Genomic DNA, 18661 nt, shown 5'->3' on the forward strand with positions numbered 1-18661 from the left:
AGAGTTTTTCCTGACTTGAACTGTCACTTAAAACGGTTGTGAAAAGTTCAGAAATAAAACTGGCAGAACTGTATCTTGTATGGACAATAGTGTGGATATAGCTGAGTTTTTTTTCCCCCTCAACCAACTCAGAAATAACCTTGTATCATTTGGATGCAAAATTCTGTCAGACTTTAAGCTTCACCAAGTACTGTAACAGATTGTGGAGAAGCATATATAGTACTCGAAAGTATTATTGGTAAATAATTAGATTGCCCCGATCCCATAATTAAAAATATGCTTTCAGTTAACACTACACATTTAGAAAACTAGTGTCTTTCCTCCTGTATGTATGAATTATGAATTAGATTCAACTAAAATCATGTCTGTATGCTTCAAGGTTAAAAAGTACTCATCCAAATCCTTGACAATTTTCAAAACATCAAGTTAGTAAATAATTTAGAGAATCCAAGTAGTATAATTAGCTCACCAGTTTCTCTTTGATGCACTAATATTTAAACACATTGTTTTCACTCAGTCTTTCTAAGATGAAGACGTAATTGAAAAACATGGACTAACATTCAGGAAAAAAAAGTTACGTAACAGTCAGTGGTGTTCCTTGACCAGACTGACTGCGATATCGTAATTAACACAGGAAAACGCACAGCACATATAGGCACACGTGTGATTAACTAATATCTGAACATATTAGATGTTCATATATGATAGTCTATTAACTTGGATGGCTTAGCTACTCAGGCTGTTGGAGAGACTGGTTGGAGAGCTGAAAGACTCTGAATTCTATAGATAGTTAACAATCATGTTGTGCATATTCAGAAAAAACTATTTCTATATTATTTGACATCTGTTTTAAGCACTTGTTAAAAACAGCTTTGAATGTTTTATTTTCTCGTTACCCTACTGGTGATAAAAATTATTTCAATATGTTCGGTCCAATATATACTCACTGACAGATCCCCATGACAGCGTATGAAGATAGAATATGGAAACGGTGCATAGTCTCTATAAAAAGCTTAAATTGTTCCCTTTTCCCCATAAACTTTATTTTTGGAGACAAATGCAGTCCGGGCTCAGACTCCATTTCTTTAAAAGTACTTATAAGAACAATCCACTGATTGTATGGGAAAGAAAGATTGCAGAACAGAAAAGGTTCTAAAAATTGTACGCAGGCAAAAAAAGAAAATGTTAAGAGAAAACTCATCAGGGTTCCAACATAATTAAATAAACAAATGTCCCAATTTTCAATAATTTATCATTTTCTGTCATTTTTCATTAACAGCATTCAAAGCCCTATCTGAAACAAGCTGATAGAGAGAAATTAAGAGCAGTAATCAAGCGAGAAATGATAGACCAGCTGGGTCGACATCAACTTGGCAAAACGTGAATACAGTTCAATAGCTGAAACAGATGCTGGAGTTGTTGAGAAACCCTGCAGGAGATATTGATGTATTTTCTTCATATAATGCAGAATGACTGAATAAATGTCAAAAGCTAGGAATTGATGAGGAGAAAAGACTGACAGCCAAACTCCTTCTAAAATAGAAACCAAGTGTAACAATCTTCAACCCATCCAAACATTCTATACATTCTCATTTCTTCCAATGTCTGAATATGCCAATATATCAATCAGTCCTTGGAACTAAATTGAATGAAACTGCACTGGGGGAGATTCACCACAGATTCTCTCTCCCCCCCTCCCCGCCCCCATCATCATATACCTGGAGAAACCCAGAGTCTTGAAAAACACTTTATTTTAAAATCTTGTAACACTGATTTCTCTCCAAGAAGTGTTTCCCTGAGGTTTGGAGGCAAGCACACCCCCCCCCCCCAAAATCTAACGCAGTACAAGGTAATTTTAAAACCCATTCTGTAAAAGCAACACTGTTTGCAGAGTTTGAAGAGCTCGGCAACAAACCTCAGCTACTAACAGCTGCTTGTTCAAACATATGCTTTGTCATGGTCAGCTTCTAATTGTATTCATAATGATGTAATAGCTTTAATAATCCTACCTTCCATGCCAGCTGTTTTTCCTGTCACTCCATCATGCCAATAAGTTGGCTGCTGTAACAAATCAAGAGAGTGCAAAACAGCATCTTTCTCCTGATTCTGTCATCTTCCTGAAAGCATTCTATTACTGCCGACTGCTGGGAACCAGAAAGTCTATTTGAATTCCAACAGCTCCCCTTTCGCATGATTCAAGTTAGGTTAGGTGGGCATGCCTAACATGATTCTCTCAGTCATTTATTATGCAGCTGCTACAACGTCCGTGTGGTAACCACTCTGACTATCTAATACGTCAGTCGAACAAAACCTACACCTCGGAGCAAACACAGGAGCCAGAGCAGCGTTCTGCATTTAACGAGCGTTCTTCCTGCCTAGAAAACAGTGGCTCTGCAAATCTCTTTCACTATCTTTGGATTAGATTCTTTTCCTAACTCTACCAAGAGTGGAGTTCCTTGGCCAAAAATCAAATTATCCACACTGAAATTTTGGCTTTTTTTTTTTTTGAACTTATCTTCCCAGCTCCTTCATGGTAAAAAAACTCCCTCTTCTGATTGTACTTTTTAAATAAGGATGCTGTGTACCCAGCTTCACACCCCTGCTTTATTATCAAATACAGAATGTACTTTCTCAACTGGAATTTGCCTCTTGTCATTCTATTGGAAAATTTTCCAAGAAGATGATATTTTTCAAAGCGATATTACTTAATTTGCACATTGGAGGCATTTAAAGTCTGATACTCAGTGCATTTCTCCCAAGGGTTGACTTTATACTTGATATTTTCACTAGAAGAGTGCTTTCTTTAGAAAGTAAGAAATTAGATTAGTTGAATCACTCCTACAGCTTGTTTACTAATAAGTGTCATTTTAGGCAAAATGCATTTTGTATTTTAAAAGGATCATTTATGAAGTAGTTTTTATTTTAAAAAAAACTTACCCAGTTGCCATCAATCTCTACAGCATTAATTTGAGCTAAAACTTCTAAGTATGCCTATCTCTTAAAAAAAAAAATTTTTTTTTAGGGTGCTAATATTTAGAGTTTGAAACTATGAAACGGGAAAGGTCAGATGTTTTCATAAGAAAAATATCTTAAAAGGAAAAAACTGATGAAATGTTGTTACCTCTCAACCATCTATCAGATAATCACTTATCCCCCAGTCCACAAAATAAACAGCTTGTTGGGTAGCTACTTTTTGAAATGACAAGCAACAATTCATTAAGCATATGCGAGATATTTAAATGTCTCTACTCTGAAATACTGTTTCCCTAAAGTATATGTGTGTATGTGTGTGTGTGCATCCATTTTAATTTTATTATTTAACAAACATGAATAAAATACACAAACCAAAAAAACCAATTACCACCAAGTCAATCCCAACTAATGAATAATCCCTATATATCGGGACATATACAAAAGTTAGCAATTTATGGCTCATTATTTGATTATTTAACTTATAAATGCTGGAAACAAATCAAAATGACAAAGCCCACTTAAAACCCATCGAAGTTTCTCTAAAATATTATACACATCACTCATATAACAATTCTGAAAATATTTATTACTATTTCTCACACACACAAAAAAAACAAAACAAACATTTGTGGTCAGCCTATATGTCTTATAGGTTTTGAAGGTGCTGTGGTTAGGCGTTGGGCTGCTAACCAAAAGTTCGGCAGTTCAAATCCAACAGCTGCTGCTTGGAAACTCTATGGGGCAGTCCTACGCTGTCGTATAGGGTTGCTATGAGTTGGAATCGACTCGATGACAACTTTTTCTTTTTTTCTAAACGTTGCGTGATTTGCATTCTACTCTTGGCCTCTGTCTAACACTCCAGCTTCATCCTTTGTGCCTCCTTCTTTCCTTCACACTTTGCTTCAGCCAAAATGAATTTCTTTTAGTCACTCCCAAAACACTGTGATCCCTCCGGTCTCAGGGATTTTGCACATTCTGTTTCACTTATCCAGAATTCTCCCCTCAATTCTGATCGCCTACCTTCCATCTAATCTTCAGGTATCTGCTTGGAACATCATTTTCTGGGTGAGGGATTTTTCATCCCCTTGATAAAATTATATTCTGCTAAGCAGTTTCATAGCTCCCTATACTTCTTTTATCTTCATCATAATGATGGCAAATACTTACACAACACTTACAAACTGCTAGGCACTGTTCATATATATATATAAACCCAATATATATATATATATATATATAAAACAAACATATCTGTCTATCTCTCCCTACTACATAGATACTCAACAACCTTCACGCCCAACCTATAAGGAAGACTATTATTCTCTGCATTTTACAGATGAGAAAACTGAGGCACTGAAAGTTAAATAACTTGACTAAGGTCACATCACTTTGTTTGTCTTTCTTGGTATACTATAAGTCCTTGAGACGGGAGAGCACTTTTTTTTTTTTTTTTTGGTCCACTGGTATACCTCAAGACCTAGCACTGTACTTGAAAAGTTTTCCTCCATTCATTCACATATTCAGTAACCCTGCTTTATGCAATGCACTGTACTAAGCACTGGTGATAAACTAATGAACAAAACAGATATGGATTCTGTTTTCATGGAGATTATGGGCTAGAATAAGGGTTCTAAATTCAGCTCCAAGGGTCATAGGTAGAATTCAGACATCTGTTAACTTGAATGATAAGGTAACATTTTCATTTAATTTTGTCAGTTTTTACAGTAATAAAACAAAATTTTATATCACAGTATAAAGGCTGTAGATATCTCAAGATATTGCCTGTGCTCATCACTACTTTAAAATTATGACTGTTACTGAGCTCACTGCTATACCTTGTTACTTAATGAATTAATAAAGAAGTATTATATCACAGGAAACCCTGGTGGTGTGGTAGTTAAGTGCTATCAGTGCTAACCAAAAAGTCAGCAGTTCAAATCCACCAGGTACTTCTTGGAAACTCTCTGGGGGAGCTCTAATCTGTCCTATAGGGTCACTATGAGTTGGAATTGACTCGATGACAACGAGTTTGGTTTTTTACATCACAACTTTTAAAATATTTAGAAAATGGTATTTCAATACAATTGGTTTCTGTTGTCATTTTATATATTTTATTATCTTGTGTATTTAAATATAATTCAGATAAGGGAACCTTAAGCTTTACCAGGTGTCAAAGGGGCCCATGTTAGAACCCCTGGCCTAGAGTAATGCAGAATGTAGCATAACGTTTAACAGCATTGTCTCTAGAGTTAGATGACCTGGGTTCGAATCCCATATCCATGGCTTATAATTAACAGGTTCCAGGGAAATTCCTTAAGAAGCCCTGGTGGTGCAATGGTTAAAATGATGGACTGCTAACTGCAAGGTCAGTGGTTTGAAACCATTAACAGCCCCATGAGAGAAAAATGTGGCAGTCTGCATCCATAGATATTTACAGGCTTGGAAAACCTATGAGGTCGCTACCAGTCGACCTGATGGCTGTGGTTTTGGTTTGGTTTAGGGAAGTTACTTAACCTCTCTTAGTCTCAGTCTGTTCTTCTGTAAAATAGGAATCATAACTGCTCTTTTGGATTCTTGCTGTGAAGATTAAAGACAACAATGACAATACCTATCATCTGGTAAACTCTTAATAACTGACGGCACTGGGTTATTATTAGTGAGTGACCTGGACCTTAAAAGATTATGAGAAATAAAAATTGTGATAAATGATAAAAAATGATAACAAAGATTTTTAGAATTGAAACTGGAACTCTCCGATGGAAATGTAAAATGTTAAAACCGTTTCAGAAAACAGATTGGTAGTTCCTTAAAACATTTAACACACATAAAAAAAATATGAGCCACTATTTCTACTCTGAGAGATATGAAAGCATATACCCACACAAATTTTTCCAAGATAAAAGAAAGCATATATTCACACACACACACAAAACTTATACAAGAATATTCATAGCATCTATGAACGAAACTGCTAACAACCCACATGTTCATCATTATGTGAATGGATAAACTGTGGTATATCTAGACAATAGAATATTACTTTGCCATAAAAAGGAATGGACTGTTGATACATACAACAACATGGACGAATCTCAAAGTCATTATGCTAATTGAAAGAAGCAAAACAAAAGAGTACATACAGCATGATTTCCTTGACATAAAACTCAGGAAATGCAAATGAATCTATAGAGACAATAAGTAGATTAGTGGTTGCCTAGGGAAGGTGGCCAGGTTAAGGAGGAGTTGCAAAGGGATACTTCTGGGATAATGGGTATGTTCACTATCTATATTATATGATGGTTTCATAAAAAATATTTATATACATGTATATATATACACACATACATATATATGTATCAAGTAAATTTTAAATATGTATAATAATACCTCAATAAAACTGTTTAAATAACTTCATTTAAATCATCGTTTAATGATTTTTAACAGAACATTCATATTAATTTAATTATACAGTTAAAATATCATGTACTATCATTTCCTTAAAAGATAATTAATCTACAAAACTTCAAAGGTAAGTAGTATATGTTCTAAGCAATCTTCTCAATGGCATGAAATAACCCTGAGCATCCCAAGAAAATATTTTTCTCCATCATCTGATATTTATAGCTTTTCATTTCATGATTGAACAACCTGAAAACCAATTATTGTCCCATAACAGAGAATAATTTTGCTCTATTCAACATACATAATTTTATTTATTTATTTTCTACATCTAAGCCAGTTAAATGAATAAACTATCTAGATGTTTACAAAATGATCAGTTGAATAAAATCTAAGGTGATGATCAATATTAGCTTTTTGCCATATAATTCCACGTTACAGAAAACCTTGGACTGAGCTTCCTTTGTTAAGCAATGACTGAATACTAAAGGACTGGATTTTAAGTTATACTCCCTTCACAGCAAAGGATATCATATCATATTCACCAAGTATTATTTGGAGAAGATGACTGCAGAAAGGTCAATGAACCCACATGACGATAAGATTGAAAACAATAAAACACATTCCTACAAAAAATTTTGCCTTATGCAATGTTAAAAGTGTTAAGGTGGTAAAAAAAAATTTAGCCAGGTCTCTGAACTTTTAAAAAATTATTACCTTTATATAGTCACAGCTAGATCAATGAAAAGTAGAAAATACTGGTTTCATAATCCTATTCTAACACTATCTAGATCAGTCAAAAAATATTAAAAGAAACAAACAAACACAAATCAGATCATGCCACTCTCAAATCCCTCCAGTGGCTTCTCCTCATCCTTAGAACAAAGTCCAAAATTCTTACCAAGGCCTGTAAAACCCTGACCCGTGTGTTTTCTTATTCTGCTCTATCATGAGACTGACCTTATTGCTCCTCAAACATGTTAAGCATATTCCCACCTTGGCCTGTTTCCATTTCCTTTTCCTTCCCACCAGGAACATCAGTCCACAAATATTACAAGGCTCACTCTTCAGGCAATGTCACCTCCACTCAAAAGGTCTCCACTCAAATGTCATCTTCTCAGAGAGATATTACTGGACTTCCTTCTCAAAAATAATACTTCCCTGAGCTTCATCTCTCTCCATTTCTTTGCCTTGCTTCATGTATTTTTTATAGCACTTATCACCATCAAGCTTCAAATTATTAATTGGCTAACCAACTGATTTTCTCTCCCAATAGATTACAAACTCCATGAGAGTAGAAGGTAGGTACATTATCTGTCTTGTTCACCACTTTAACCGTGGTATATTAAAAAAAGCACTTGGCACAGAGTTGAATATATATACATATATATATTTTTATATATATATATATATATATATATATATATATATATATATATATATATATGCCCCTGGGTGCTGCAAACAATTAACATGCTTGGCTGCAAGATTGGAGGTTGGAGAAAAACCTGTGATCTACTTCCAAAAAATCAGCCACATGGCGTCGGGCAACTAGTTATCTATCTACCTATCTATCTTTCAAATTATCTATCTATCTACCTAATCAGTTGCCATGGACTCAATCCCAAGTCATGGCTACTGACCCCATGAGTCTGAGTAGAACTGTAAGCCATAGGGTTTTCACTGGCTGACTTTCTGTGTATATTTTTTTAATTGTAATTTAGTTGAAGGTTTACAGAACAAACTAGCTTCTCATTAAACAGTACACATATTGTTTTATGACACTGGTTAAAAATCCTACGACATGTCAACACTTTCCCTTCTTGACTTTGGGTTCCCTATTGCCAGCTTTCTTGTCCCCTCCTGTCCTCTAGTCCTTGCCCCTGAACTGGTATGCCCCCTTAGTCTTATTTTATTTTACGGACCTGTCCAATCTTTGGCTGAAGGGTGAGCCTCAGGAGTGACTTCATTACTTAGCTAAAAGGGTGTCTGGGGGCCATACTCTTGGGGTTTCTCCAATCTCTGTCAGGCCAGTAAGTCTGGTCTTTTTTTGTGAGTTAGAATTTTGTTCTACATTTTTCTCCAGCTCTGTCCAGGACCCTCTATTGTGATCCCTGTCACAGCAGTCAGTGGTGGTAGCCAGGCACCATCTAGTTCTACTGGACTCAGTCTGGTGGAGGCCACGGTAGTTGTAGTTCATTAGTCCTTTGGACTTTAGTTTTCTTCATGCATCCTTGCTCCCAAAGGGGTGAGACCAGTGGAGTATCTTAGATGGCCACTCATAGGCTTTTAAGACTCCAGACGCTACTCACCAAAGTAGAATGTAGAACATTTTCTTTATAAACTATGTTACGCCAATTGAGCTAGATGTTCCCTGCTGAGACCATGGTCCCAACAAGTCCTCACCATTCAGTAATTCAGTCCCTCAGGGTGGCTGATTTTTTGGAAGTAGATTGCTCAGCCTTTCTTCCATGTTGTCTCTGAGTGAACTCAAATCACTAACCTTTTGGTTAGCAGCCAAGCATTTTAACGCTTTGCACCACCCAAAGTCTGTCTCTCTTTCTTTCTCTCTATATGTACATACACACACACACATATATATAAATTTTACATGAATGAATGAGCATAATAATTAATGTCTAGTATTACTCTTAAAAATGTACTTCTAATAGGTGACTTTGGAAGCTGTCTATTTTCTCGTATATGTTTTTCTTGCATTTGTCAGAGTATGCTTTTCCATAGGAAAGAAGTTACTGTACAAAATAGTAGTTCTTAAGAGGACTTTTTTTTTTTCTAGCAAATTTTACAGACAAGACCTAATATGCTAAGTTTAATAGGTTTGTGCCTGCATCAACGAAATTTCATCATCCTGGCTATTATAATGGAGTAAGAACTAATATATGATATTGTGAATTATTTATCCATTAGTTCATTCAGCACCTATTATATGCTAGCCATAGTGGTGTAGTGGTTAAGAGCTCAGCTTGGTTTGGAGGTTTAGGGTCATGGGTTCATGGGACATCCCAGTGAATTGGCTTTGGAATTGGCTCAGCTGCTAATCAAAAGATCGGCAGTTCAAATCCACCAGCTGCTCCTTAGAAACCGTATTTGGCAATTCTGCTCTGTCCTATAGGGCCACTATGAGTCGGAATTGACTCAACGGCAACGGATTTGGTTTTCTGGTTTTATTATATGCTAGACACTTTGTTGGGTGCTGGGAATATTACTGTTCTCATAGAGTTGATAGTTTTGTGATACAGATAGATATTGGACAAACAAGTGATGAGACTTAGGGTCATGTCTTAGTTTCTTAGAGCTACTATAACAGAAAAACCACAAGTAGATAGCTTTAACTAACAGAAATTTATTTTCCCATAGTTCTAGAGGCTACAAGTCTAAATTCAAGGCACTGGCTCTAGAGGAAGGCTTTCTCTTTCTGTCAGCTCTGGGGGAAGGTTCTTGTCTGTAGCTTCTGTTCCTGAGGTCCTTGTTGATTTTCATGTGATGTGGCATCTGTCTTTCCCCAGTTGTGCATCCTTCTTCAGTGCCTAATCTGCTCTTTTATATCTCAAAAGTGACTGGCTTAAGACATGCTCTACGGTGATGTGGCCTAGCTAACATAACAAAGCCAATTCACTGGGATGTTCCATGAACCCATGACCCTAAACCTCCAAACCAAGAAAACAAATTCTGTGAGATGGTTGTACATAAGCAGCATCAGCAACTACCTTTTTTTTTTTTGTAAATATATGTAACACAATATTTGCCAATTCAACATTTTTCACATGTACAGCTTAGTGATATCAATTAAGTTAATAAGTTGTGCAATTATTACCCTTAATGGATGCCAAATTTCTCATCACCATAGACAGAAACTCACTGCTTCCCAAACAATGGCTCCCCATGTCCCCTTCCCTCCCACTCCTGGTAAGTCTCTATATATTTGCCTATTCTTATCATTTTACATAAGTGAGATCATTCAATATTTGTCCTTTTGTGATTGACTTATTTCACTCAGCATAATGTCTTTCAAGTTCATCCACATTGTCACATGTATCACAACTTCATTTCTCTTTCTGGCTGAACAGAATTCCACTGTATGTATGTACCATGTTTTGTTTATCCATTCAGCTCTTGATGGGCATTTAGGTTGTTTCCACCTTTCAGATACCGTGGATAGTGCTGCAGTGAACATTGTTGTACATAGGTCTGTTCTAGACACTGTACTCAAGTTTCTTGGGGTGAAATCACTGAGTCACCTGGTACTTTTATTTTTAGTTTTGTTTAGGAACTGGCACACTGTTTTCCATAAGGGCTATACTATTATGTGTTCCCATCAATAACAGATAACGGTTCCAATTTCCTCACAGTCTGCCTAACATTTTTTATTTCCCGATTTTTTCATCTTAGCCATCCTACCTGGAGTGAAGTGGTAACTCACTGTGGTTTTTTTTTTTTTTTAATAACTTTTATTAAGCTTCAAGTGAACGTTTACAAAACCAATCTCACTGTGGTTTTGATTGCGTCTCTTTGATGGCTAAAGACATGGAACATCTTTTCATGCATTTGTTGGCCATTTGAATACCCTCTGGTGAAATGTCTATTCAGGTCCTTTGCCCATTTCTTGATTGGGTTGTCTTGTTTTTGTTAACATGTTGTTGTTGTTATGTGCTATTGAGTCAGTTCTGACTCATAGCGACCCTATGCACAACAGAACGAAACACTGCCCTGTCCTCACCCATCCTTACAATTGTTGTTATGCTTGAGCTCATTGTTGCAGACACTGTGTCAATCCACCTCATTGAGGGTCTTCCTCTTTTCCGCTGACCCTGTACTCTGCCAAGCATGATGTCCTTCTCCAGGGACTGATCCCTCCTGACAACATGTCCAAAGTATGTAAGATGCAGTCTCACCATCCTTGCCTCTAAGGAGCATTCTGGCTGCACTTCTTCCAAGACAGATTTGTTCGTTCTTTTGGCAGTCCATGGTATATTCAATATTCTTCGCCAACACCACAGGTCAAAGGCATCAACTCTTCTTCGGTCTTCCTTATTCATTGTCCAGCTTTCACATGCGTATGATGTGATTAAAAAAAATACCATGACTTGGGTCAGGCGTACCTTAGTCTTCAGGGTGACATCTTTGCTCTTCAACACTTTGAAGAGGTCCTTTGCAGCAGATTTACCCAATGCAATGCGTCTTTTGATTTCTTGACTGCTGCTTCCATGGCTGTTGATTGTGGATCCAAGTAAAATGAAATCCTCGACAACTTCAATCTTTTCTCTGTTTATCATGATGTTGCTCATTGGTCCAATTGTGAGGATTTTTGTTTTCTTTATGTTGAGGTGCAGTCCATACTGAAGGCTGTGGTCTTTGATCTTCATTAGTAAGTGCTTCAAGTCCTCTTCACTTTCAGCAAGCAAGGCTGTGTCATCTGCATAACGCAGGTTGTTAATGAGTCTGCCTCCAATCCTGATGCCCCGTTCTTCTTCGTATAGTCCAGCTTCTCGGATTATTTGTTCAGCATACAGATTAAATAGGTATGGTGAAAGAATACAGCCCTGACGCACACCTTTCCTGACTTTAAAACAATCAGTATCCCCTTGTTCTGTCCGAACAGCTGCCTCTTGATCTATGTACAGGTTCCTCATGAGCACAGTTAAGTGTTCTGGAATTCCCATTCTTCACAATGTTATCCATAGTTTGTTATGATCCACACAGTCGAATGCCTTTGCATAGTCAATAAAACACAGGTAAACATCCTTCTGGCATTCTCTGCTTTCAGCCAGGATCCATCTGACATCAGCAATGATATCCCTGGTTCCAGGTCCTCTTCTGAATCCAGTCTGAATTTCTGGCAGTTCCCTGTTGATATACTGCTGCAGCCATTTTTGAGTGATCTTCAGCAAAATTTTGCTTGCGTGTGATATTAATGATATTGTTCTATAATTTCCACATTCGGTTGGATCACCTTTCTTGGGATTAGGCATAAATATGGATCTCTTCCAGTCAGTTGGCCAGGAAGCTCTCTTCCATATTTCTTGGCATAGACGAGTGAGCACCTCCAGCGCTGCATCTCTTTGTTGGAACATCTCAATTGATATTCCATCAATTCCTGGAGCCTTGTTTCTCGCCAATGCCTTCAGAGCAGCTTGGACTTCTTCCTTCAGTACCATCGGTTCCTGATCATATGCCACCTCTTGAAATGGTTGAATACTGACTGATTCTTTTTGGTATAATGACTCTGTGTATTCTTCCCATCTTCTTTTGGTGCTTCCTGTGTCGTTTAATATTTTCCCCATGCAATCCTTCACTATTGCAACTCGAGGCTTGAAGTTTTTCTTCAGTTCTTTCAGCTTGAGAAACATCGAGTGTGTTCTTCCCTTTTGGTTTTCCATCTCCAGCTCTTTACACATGTCATTATAATACTTTGTCTTCTCTAGAGACCCTTTGAAATCTTCTGTTCAGTTCATTTACTTCATCAGTTCTTCCTTTTGCTTTAGGTGCTTGATGCTCAAGAGCAAGTTTCAGAGTCTTCTCTGACATCCATCTCAGTCTTTTCTTTCTTTCCTGTCTTTTCAGTGACCTCTTGTTTTCTTCATGGATGATGTCCTTGATGTCATTCCACAACTCGTCTGGTCTTCGATCGCTAGTGTTCAATGCGTCAACTCTGTTCTTCAGATAGTCTCTAAATTCAGGGGTCATATTTTGGCTCTCGTGGACTTGCTCTGATTTTCTTCAGTTTTGGCTTGAACTTGCATATGAGCAATTGATGGTCTGTTCCACAGTGGGCCCCTGGCCTTGTTCTGACTGATGGTATTGAACTTTTCCATCATCTCTTTCCACAGATGTAGTCAATTTGATTTCTGTGTGTTCCATCTGGCGAGGTCCATGTGTATAGTCACCGTTTATGTTGGTGAAAGAAGGTATTTGCAATGAAGAAGCTGTTGGTCTTGCATAATTCTATCATTTGATCTCCGGCATTGTTTCTATCACCAAGGCCATATTTTCCAATGACTGATCCTTCTTTGTTTCCAACTTTTGCATTCCAATCTCCAGTAATTATCAATGCATCTTGATTGCATGTTCGATCAATTTCAGACTTTAGCAGCTGTTAAAAATCTTTTATTTCTTCATCTTTGGCCCTAGTGGTTGGTGCGTAAATTTGAATAATAGTCGTATTAACTGGTCTTCCTTGTTAAGATGTAGGAGAACTTCCTATATTCTGGATGTTAGACCCTTGATTGTTATATAATTCCCCCAAATTTTCTCTCAGTTGAGACTTCCTTTTTGACCCAAGGATTACTTAGAAGACTCTTGTTTACTCTCCAAGTATTCAGAGATCTTGTTATCTTTCTGTTATTGACATCTAGTTTGATTCCATTGTGGCCAGAGAACACTTCATGTGTGATTTCAAGTCTTTTAAATTTGTTGAGGTTTGTTTTATGGCCTAGGATATGGTCTATCTTAATATATGTTCCATTGACACTTAAAAATAATGTGTATTTGTAGTCGTTGACTATTCCATAAATATTAAATGGATTCTGTTGGTAACAGCATTGTTAAATTCTTCTATAGTTTGATGGTTTCTGTCTAGTTCTATTAACTGTTAAGGGATGAGTGTTGAAGTCTCCAAATATAATTGTGAATTTGCCAATTTTTCCTTTTAGTTTTATGAGTTTTTGCTTGGCATATTTTGCAGCTTTGCTGTTTGATGCACACACATTTAGGATAATGTAGTGGTTAAGAGTTACGGCTGCTAACTAAAACGTCAGCAGTTCAAGTCCACCAGTTGCTCCTTGGAAAACTACTCTGTCCTATAGGGTCGCTATGAGTCGGAATCGAATTGAAGGCAATGAGTTTGGTTTTTTGGTTGTGTCTTCTTGGAGAGCTGACCCTTTTATCATTATGTAATGTTCCTCTCTAACTCTAGTAACTGTCTTTGTTCTAAAGATTATTTTATCTGGTATTAATTGAGCCAGTCCTGCTTTCTTTTGGCTAATTTCATTTGGGTAATTCAATCTGTTGTTTGTTGTTAGTTGTCCTTGAGTCAATTCTGACTCATGGTGATCTCACATGTGCAGAGGAGAACTGTTCCATAGAGTTTTCAAGACTGTGACTTTCAAGAAGCAGATTTTCAGACCTATGTCCCAAGGCGCCTCTGGGTGGGTTTGAACCGCCAACCTTTCAGCAAGTAGTTGAGTGCTTAACCTTTTGTACCACCCAGGGACTCTATTAATTCAACCTACGTATATTATTATACCAGGAAACCCTGGTGGTGTAGTGGTTAAGTGCTACGGCTGCTAACCAAAAGGTTGGCAGTTTGAATCCACTAGGCGCTCCTTGGGAACTCTATTGGGCAGTTCTACTCTGTCCTATAGGGTCACTATGAGTTGGAATCAACTTGATGACAATGTGTTTGGTTCGTTTGGTTTATATCACTATATTTTAAATGAGTTCACCTAGCATATAGGTGGATTGTATATTTTTTGTTTTCTTATTGGTCATTATTTTTTTTTAATCTTTTCTGCTAATCTCTGTATTCTAACTCTTTTATTTAGATCATTTACATTTAAGGTCATTATTGATATGTTCAGGCTTACTTCTGCCAAACCAAAAATAACAAATCCACTGCTGTGAGTTCTGACTCATAGGTGCCCTACAGGACAGAGTAGAACTACCCCATGGAGTCTTCAAGGAGCACCTGGTGGATTTGAACTGCCAACCTTCTGGTTAGCAGCCATAGCTCTTAACCAATATGCCACCAGCATTTCCATTACATCTCCCATTTATTTATTTGTTTATATTGTCTGTTTTCTCTAGGTCTGTTCCTCTTTTCTTGCCTTCATGTGAGTTACTTGAACTTTTTTTTTTTTTAGGGTTACATCTTTATTTATTATAGTGTTTTTGAGTGTATCACTTTGTATATTTTGCTTAGTGGTTGCTCTAGGTATTACAATATACGTACATAATTTTTCACAGTCATACTGGTATCGATGTCTCACCACTTCAACTGAAGTACAGAGACTTTATTTTCATCTAGGTTTCTTTACTCTCCACACTTTTTAAATAAAATTGTCTTAAGTATTACTCTAAATACATTAAGTATTTCATCAAGTGGTATTATAACTTTTGCTTTAAACATAAAATATGATTTAAGAAACTAATGAGAATGATAACCTCCCTCCCCCCACAAAAAAAAAAGAAACCCCCTTGCCATGGAGTCGACTCTGACTCATAACAACCCTCCACTGTGCTATCAGGCCTCCTTAATGAGAGTGGTAGTCTGTTGTATTTATCTTTATTTTCACCCATCCCAATGTTCTTTTCATTTTGAAATTCCAAGTCTTTTTTGGTTACCATTTCCTTTATATTTGGAAAACTTGGCTAACAACAAATTCTCTTAGTTTTCCTTCATCTGAGAATGTTTTCATTTCCCCGTTAGTCCTTACAAACATTTTCACCAGATACAGAATTCGTGGTCGACAATTTTTGTTTTTACTGCTTGAAAAAAAGTTGCATCACACTCCTTATGGCCTCCATGGTTTCAGATGAGAAATACACTGTCATTTGAACTGGTGTTTCCCTAAAAGGTATTATTTCTTTTTGCCTGCTTTAAAGATTTTTCCCTTACTTTAATTTTCTGAAGTTTAATTATGATTTGTCTTGGTGTGGATTACTTTGTGTTTATCCTATTTGAGATTCACTCAGCATCTTGAATCTGTAAGTTTATGTTTTTACCAAATTTGGGAAGTTTCAACCATTATTTTTTTAGGATACTTTTTCAGTCCCAGTCTCTTTAGCATCTTTTTCTGGGACTCCAATGATATAAAAGTTAAGTCTTTTGTTTTTGTTCTACATGTTCCTGAGACTTTGCTCACTTTTTTTCTTCTATTTTGTCCCTTTTGTTCAGATATGATAAATTCTATTGCTCTGTCCTCAATATTCTGATTCTATTCTCTGTCTTCCCCACTGTTATTGAGTCCATTCAGTGAGTTTTCTATTTTGGTGATTGTATTTTTCAGTTCAATAATTTAAATTTGCCTCTTTTAAATAACTCCTTTTTCTTTGCTGAAATTCTCTGTTTTTTAAATTTGTTTCAAGAGAATTTGTATGTGCTTGTGGAAGCATTTTGGTGCTGGCTGCTTTAACATCCTTATCAGATAATTCTAATAGCTGTATATTCCTATTGCTGGTATCTGTTGATTGTCATTTCTCTTTAAAGTTGAGATATTCCTTGTTTAATATGAAGAGTGATTTTCAATTGTATTCTGGATATTTTGACATTCTGGATTCTATTCATTTATTCATTTTTTAGCAGACAGTCTCCTTGTTGAAGCGTGAGGGATGGGTGAGGTGTAATGTTCAGCTCCTCCCTTGGCCCTACTGACAACTTTCTGGAGAAAATGGGCATTGACTCACTTTACCTCATTGCCTTCAATTGTGCTTGTAATCTCAATGCCCTAATGAATCCCACTAACACCAGGGTAGAAAACTGGAGTGCTAACTAGCCCCACCTCCCACCACCTTATTCCAAGTACTTTATTTTGTGTGGAGGTGAAAGCTCAGCTTCCAACTGAACCCAGCTGATGCTGGTGGGGAGGTATCAGCATACCAACTATACCTACCTCACACTGCCTTGTTCAGTCTCTTTGATACCAGATGGTGATGGAGCTCCCCACTGGACACTGATGGAATAGGGGTAGAGAGACTGGAGAGCTAACTGACTCTGTTTAGCACTGCCTTCTTCAGTTGCATTGCTGCCACGAGGGTATAGATTTTGGAGTGGAAGGTTAACTCCCTGCTCTGCTTTGCCAATATCACCCAGTAGGGGAATCGCAAGCGTGAGTCAACGCGGGCCTTACCTCATGTGCCTTTCTTTTCTCAAGGATTGAAGACCTGCATTGCTTACTGTTCAAAGTATGCAGTTTTTTTTCTTTTTAAATATATTTGTATATTCATATCTCTAATAGAGTTGTCCAATATCCTATTTTGTTTTACTTTTAAAATGGCGGAACCCCAATCATATTTTAAATGGTCGTAATAAATAAATAACCTAAAGAAGATTGATGATACTAAAGAAAGATACAATTATATTTGGGTTAAGAACAGAAATATAGTGTTTGACTTTGGATGAATAGAAGTATCATTCTCTTCCTTGACATGGGAATGCAGTCCATAATCTGTACTCATGGTTTGAGTCCTATTTATAATTGTTTGCCCCTGTCATGTATTTGTTGCTAAATGTTAGTTGTATGAATTAATGTTCTTGCACTTTATTCATATAATCACTGTTTTAATCAAGCCAGTGATAATCTTTCTTCTAAATAAACTCTTTCTTCCTGATTTGTTCAAATTAATTACCAGAATACCCATTCCTTAATTTCCCTGTAAAAAATGGTGTTTATGTATTAAACAGATATTTCTTGAACACTCATGATGTACGTTGTCTGGCTTTTTGAAGATTATTTTTGAAATAAAAAACAAAACCTGTGTCTTTTGTAAATATTACACCAAAAAGAAAGTGAAGAAACACATGAAACAGCTGGTTAATAATGGAAGGCAAAATATATTTAAGTTCTGAAATCACAGGGACTTCTCTCTTACTTTCAAGCCCCTTTACATAAAAAAATCAGTTTTAAATTTTTACCTGCCTATCCTATTGACGTTACTATGAAAATAGTATTTACATTAGAAGGCTATTTTGTTTAGCTCAAAGTTCCTTCTAATCATAATTTTATAAAACTCACCAAAAATCAATGAAATAAAGAAGATGAACATTCTTTTGTGTCCCAAGATTCATATACAGCATAAAGTATTATGCCTAAAGTACCACCAAAACCAAACCAAACCCAGTACCATCGATTCCAACTCATAACGACCCTATAGGACAGAGTAGAACTGCCTCACAGAGTTTCCAAGGAGCACCTGGTGGATTCGAACTGCCGACCCTTTGGTTAGCAGCCGTAGCACTTAACCACTACACTACCAGGGTTTCCTAAAATACCACAACTAGTTACAAAAAGGGAGTCCATGGGTGGTGCAATCAGTTAACCCACTCAGCTACTAACTGAAAAGTTGCAGGTTCAAGTTTACCCAGAGGCACCTTGAAAGAAAGGCCTAGCGATTTACTCCTGAAATTCAGCCACTGAAAATCCTATAGAGAGCACGGTTCTACTCTGATGCACATGGGGTGTCTATGAGTCAGAATTCACATGACAGCAACTAGTACTGGTAGTTAATATAAGAGACAAAACCTAGAACTCACAGATTCTGTCTTCTAATCGTT

This window comes from Loxodonta africana, chromosome X, assembly GCF_030014295.1.
Source record: "Loxodonta africana isolate mLoxAfr1 chromosome X, mLoxAfr1.hap2, whole genome shotgun sequence".
Lineage (NCBI taxonomy): Eukaryota > Metazoa > Chordata > Mammalia > Proboscidea > Elephantidae > Loxodonta > Loxodonta africana.